Source organism: Fulmarus glacialis, unplaced genomic scaffold, assembly GCF_000690835.1.
Source record: "Fulmarus glacialis isolate BGI_N327 unplaced genomic scaffold, ASM69083v1 scaffold35414, whole genome shotgun sequence".
NCBI lineage: Eukaryota > Metazoa > Chordata > Aves > Procellariiformes > Procellariidae > Fulmarus > Fulmarus glacialis.
In genome coordinates this window covers 5,603-11,105 of record NW_009207976.1, presented here as the reverse complement: position 1 = coordinate 11,105, position 5,503 = coordinate 5,603, and positions in this window count along the sequence as shown.

Below are 5,503 nucleotides of genomic sequence, written 5' to 3'. Positions count from 1 at the left end.
CCGGTCAGGGGGCCGGGACAATCAGCCGGACAGTGTGGGAACGGCTGCAGGGTCATGAGACCGCCGAGGGCTGGCATGGAAAGTTGTACAACTTTGCAACTCATTCTCCTCGCACAACACGCCCTTTGTGTCCCTCATCTGCGGTGGCCGAGAACGTCGAGGGGCTAAACGGGCTGCCCCAAGCCCCCCGCCCCCGGGAACGGCCACGGCCAGAGACCACCGGGCTCCTTCCCCGAGCGCTGCCACCCAGCCCTTAAAAATCACACCCTGCTCCCCTTTCAGGGGGCTGAACAGCCGGAGTATTAAAGCCTGGGTGGCTCAGGGGATTAGTAACAAGAGATGGAGCCTTCCACCTTTATAGGTTCAAAAAATAAAAACCCCCCACCGGGAGCAGGCACGGGGCACAACGCCGTGTCGGTGGGTTGGGCGAAATCCGCTTGGAAAGGAGTTCCTGACGGCCAGGTGACAAGTGACAAAAGCCACTGGCATGACCGCCAGCTAGTCCCCTCCTTGGCAAGAATAAGGTCTGAATGGGCCACCAAGGGGGAGATTCAACTACTGACCTAAATTTCCCAGGCAGCTCTTTTCTCTCTCTACACCCCCCGACCGCCGAAAAGGCATTATACGCTTGCTGTCCCAGACTGCGCGTCTCTGCAGGGTTGCAAAGATGCCACATTTCACCCCACAGCGGCTGTGTTTGAGAAGTTAGGAAATGGCCCTCGCATATAACTCGCAGCAGCTGAGGGGCCACCGTCAACTTAAAATACGGTCCATTTGAAAGAGAGAGTTAACAACAATACCAGAGCGCTCGAATTTATTTACAAACCTTATTTACAAACCTGACGTAACACGACGCACATCCCCAACTACTCAGCTAACTCTGCTTTCATCGGTGCTGAGCCCGCTCTGCATTTCCAAAATACCAAGCTTTGGCTACCCCCGGCTCCCCAGGTCAGCCCGACACAAACACAGCCCGATTCCAGGCAGGAAAAAAAGGCCATTATTTTTCGTGCGAGAAGCGCTGCTGAACACGCGTGCGAGCGAGGGAAGCCCTCCGCCTCCCCGAGACGCTGCTCATGGCAAACTCGGCTGTTCCACATCCGACTGGTTTCACACCGAGGCCGACTGCAGTTTGATGCTGCTCCTCAACACTAAAAGGTTATTTTCTTAAGCTCAAGTTATCAACTTGCTCCTTTCAGACCTACCAGATGAACTGCAAAAGAGCAGAACAGAGCGTTAACCGAAACCCCTGAGCTTGCACTTTACTCACCTCGAGTCCGGCGGGATGTCACCCAATCGCTTTCCTACAGGAGTTCTGGAATTTGACATTTACATTCAAATGAGACGACCACATTAAGATGGGATCACAACCAAAAGTGCTGACAAAACACTGCTTAATTACTAGTTTTCCACATAACCTCAGTAGGTTTTTTTCTTTCTTTTGCTTCTTTGCATTGCTTTAAAATTTAGCTGGGCGACCAGAGGAACCTGAGCAGCTTAGAAGGGCTCTGAAATATGCAGGTATCGGGTGGAAGAGCTAAATCACATCTGGTTAGCCGGTAACAATGTTTTCAACGTGCTCTTCATCCGGAAAAGATCCCAAATCGCTTCACAAAGGCAGGGCTCTCCTCTCCCGCAGAGGTGCCACCCACTCCAGCAGCACAGATGAGAAGCTTGAGCAACACTACGCACCCGCTCCGGGCAGAAAGGGAAAATTATCATCGCCTTTTCCACCGAGCATGAGGCGAAATGGCTTTAGGGCACTGCTACAATCCACAATGCAAGGTTTCCTGGGAATAACTGCATTTTGGGCTACGGCACGTGGTTATTTGGCCTCTTGCAGTTCGAGGTACCCAAGGAATGGAGGCTCACAAGTTGCTACGCCCGATTTCTTAGAGGAAATGCACATATGACAGTGTCAGGGCAGACTGCAGCGGCGCTGCTGTGTGCTAGAAAAGAATTATTAAAATAATGTTGTTATATAAAAAAAAAAAAAAAAAGGCAGTGGTTTGCTGCCCAAGGCCCAAACATTATCCTAGCCCTCACTCACCACTGACTGGAGAAATGGGCATTTTTTCCCTATGAATAGCTCACCCCAATTATAGGTCACACAACGCAAGTCCTTGTCTCTTCACTTTGTATTTCGGGAGCGATCATCCCAGTTCCCCCTGTCCTTCTTCCAGCTGCATGGACACATCTGCAAGCCTGGATCCCTTGAGATAAAAAGCAGTTCTCCGGCCATTTGGAGCATGAGGCATCATCTCTGCTGACACCAAGCTCTGCAACATCCCAAGGACAAGCCCAAGCAGGTCTCCCTCTGCCCAGGATCCACCCTAAACTATGCAGAGGCCTCGGGAAACACACCTAGCACGCAGCAGCATAAAGCCAAAAAGGTGGGAAGATGGTAGGCAGGAGGAAATGAAGGAGGGTGTTTTGCCTGCTTGGGAGAAGTCACTATTTCAACCAGTCTATGGTGCTATTAAAATTCAACTGCTCTCTAAAAGGAATGCGCTGTCGGCAGTTTAGTGCCAAACTATCTGAATTATGTGGACCTGCAAAACAGATGCATGTTCTTGAGAGGAAGACCCTACACATTAACAGAAACAAACTGCATCGTCGGGAAAAATTAAGACAAAATAAAAGCACGCTGACTCTTTTCTTTAAATCTAAATCCTCACCGTTTTGATAACGCAAGAAGAAGATATCTTTGGTGTTTAGCAGGTAATTGAGTCGCCAACGGCAAAAAGAGCGAATTCAAGCTTTCTTCTATCTTGACTGGACATTGCATCTGGGGTAAAACACCAGAGGACACGTACAGCATGACCAAGATCATGCAGCTATTGAAGTGAAGAGATCAGAGCAGAACGAGCATCCTGCAAATATCTGTGGCCTCTTTGCGGACAATATGGCTCTGTTTTCTGCAAACAGGCATCCCCTCCAGCCCCCTACAAATCCCCGTCTGAAGGCACTGGCTCTGGGAAGCATCTTATTCCCCAACGCCTCTGCCACAGCTCTCAATGCAGGGTCTCTGTTACCGCAGCTCTAATCGCTGGATTCACGACATGAAAACTCATCTAAGGAACGAGACTGACCACGTCATGAGGATTCAGTTGGCTCCCAAACAGGCACCGGGCTCCTGATTGCACAACCAGACCAAACTACCCCTCCACTGGTTCCTCAAAGCGGGGTGGTTGTTTTGTTCTGATCCTTCCAAAGATGAGAGCTTTCCAAGCATCCCGCTTCAACGTCTCAAATTTAACGCGAAGTGGAAAAACAACCGAGATGCTACGACAGTATCTGACAAGGTAGCCCCAGCTCCTCAGTTACAGCAACCACCTTTCATTTCAGTCCAACTCGATGAACTCGCACCACCATCAAGTAAGCAAAACAGCTGGAGCTTTCCTTGCTGCTGCCAGGTCTGACCTGCCAGGGAAGTTTGCCTCTCCCTACTGTCTAGAAATATATGCCTGGGCAGCGTAGAAAGCTCCAGCAGAGAGTCAACCCTCGTTCTAGGACTGTTTCATACCAAGCAGCTGCCCAAGGTAAAAGGAAATCTACCCAAAAACCTGCAGATACATCGACTGCCGATTCTTCAGCATGGATCAACACCGCATCCCGCATCTTAGAAGAGCCAAAGCGCTTTACGAGCCATGTATCGATGGGGAAAAAACACCTAATACACCACAGAAACAACAATCGCTGGGGCAGGACACACAATGATTTAGCAGCAGAGACGTTCAGACAGGAAAGGAGAATCCCACATCCTGCTACCGCTGCCAAGGGAACTCTGGTAGGAAGAATATCTGGTAATTGCTCCCATTGAAGTTTGGACGGAGCGCTGGAATTGAACGCCCCTCAGACCCTCAACGAGCATCATGGGAACTTTAATGACCACAAGTAATAAAGAACCTGGATTTTCCTTCGTATTAAAAAAGAAAAAAAAATACTCCCCTCCCACAGCCGAGCACCTTGGAGGTAGGAGCGGTGCCAAGAGTCGGCTTTGCCGTGGTGCTCTCCTCTTCTCGGGCTGGCCAAAAGGGGCAGATCTGCAGAGCCGGTGGAGCAAGGACAACCCTCCCCCAGACACCAGCCAGCCATTTCCTCGCTCAGGAACGGCTGCATCCTGTGCTCATTCAGAGGAGCCTGCGTAGGTCTGATATATTTGGCAGAGCATCTAAATCGGGCTGGAAGAGCTGCATTGAAGAATTCGGATGAAGAAGTCCCAAGCCCACGTTACACCAGTGTTTCGGCTCAGATATCAAACTGGGCTGTGAAGGGACGACCACCAAGCCTCTCATCAAGGTGACACACCGCCTAGCAGCTCCTGGACAGACAGGTTTTGGGGGTAATTCAGCAATCCCCCTGCTACCTCAGGCAAACCATGGCAGCTGGTTGAAGGTATCTCCAAGAGACCAATTTAAATTTTACACCTCGACCCATTTATAATCCTTTCAGCATTCAAAACTGCTCCCCTCCCAGCCCTTACCACCGTGTCAGCAGTGGGCAGAAGCAAAGGAGAACTTCACCAAGACACCTCGGCGGTGTAACCGTGACCACTCGTGCCAAGCCAGAGCCAGAGCAACTGGAACCGGGCTCCCGAATCCTGCTGGCAGCGGCAGGTTGCAAAGCGAGCAGAAGAGATGGTGCGACCATGACGGAGCACGGAGATAATGACTACCCAGGTGGACCTGGTCTCCGTGGTGCTGTTAATGAGATGCTAGAGGTCTGGGATTCCTCATCACGCTAGAGGAAATCATTAGGGACACTGCTACGGAGCGTACCGGGAAGAAAAGGGCTTGTTGCTCTTCATTTTCCAAAACTGCTTGAATTTAAGTGCTTTTCACATGTTGGTCCAGAAGAGAAAGGACATGCCAGATGTGTTTTTTTTTCTAGTTGCATGGACAGCAAAAGGACAAATGCTGCTGAGGAAAAGGCTCGTGATTGCCAGCTTTAACACCAAATCCAGGGTCTGACCAACCCGCTGACCCTTCAGCAATCCCATCCCTGTTTCCCTCCTTGCCTCCCCCGTTCAGGCTCCATATTTCCACCCAAACTCCGACCTCTAAGCACAACGGCAACACAGAGAGCGTTACTACTGCTGACCAGGAGAATTAAACCAAAACCAGCCAAGGGAAAGTCACCTGCAGCAAGTGCACAGGGCCCACTCCCGACACGTCCCAAGTGCTTGGGGTGCGGGGGAAAGCACTCTCCATCTCCCAGGACAAGGTCTATGACTTTCACGTAAACCTACTGGTATTCACTGCACAGAGAAAGAGACGCAGCGCGGCTCTACCTCTAAAGATGCTGGTAGCTCACTTCCACGATGAAGAAAAACAGATGATGGATGACCAAACATCACGCTCTGCAACACCGCAGATCCCTACCGATGTCTGTAACTGGGAAGGGATTTCCTTCCAGGGCACAGCACAGCCTCGCACAGCGCATGGGGAAGTTCGGTTTCCGCCGCAGCATCAACTACTGGCAAAAACCAGAAGTCGACTTA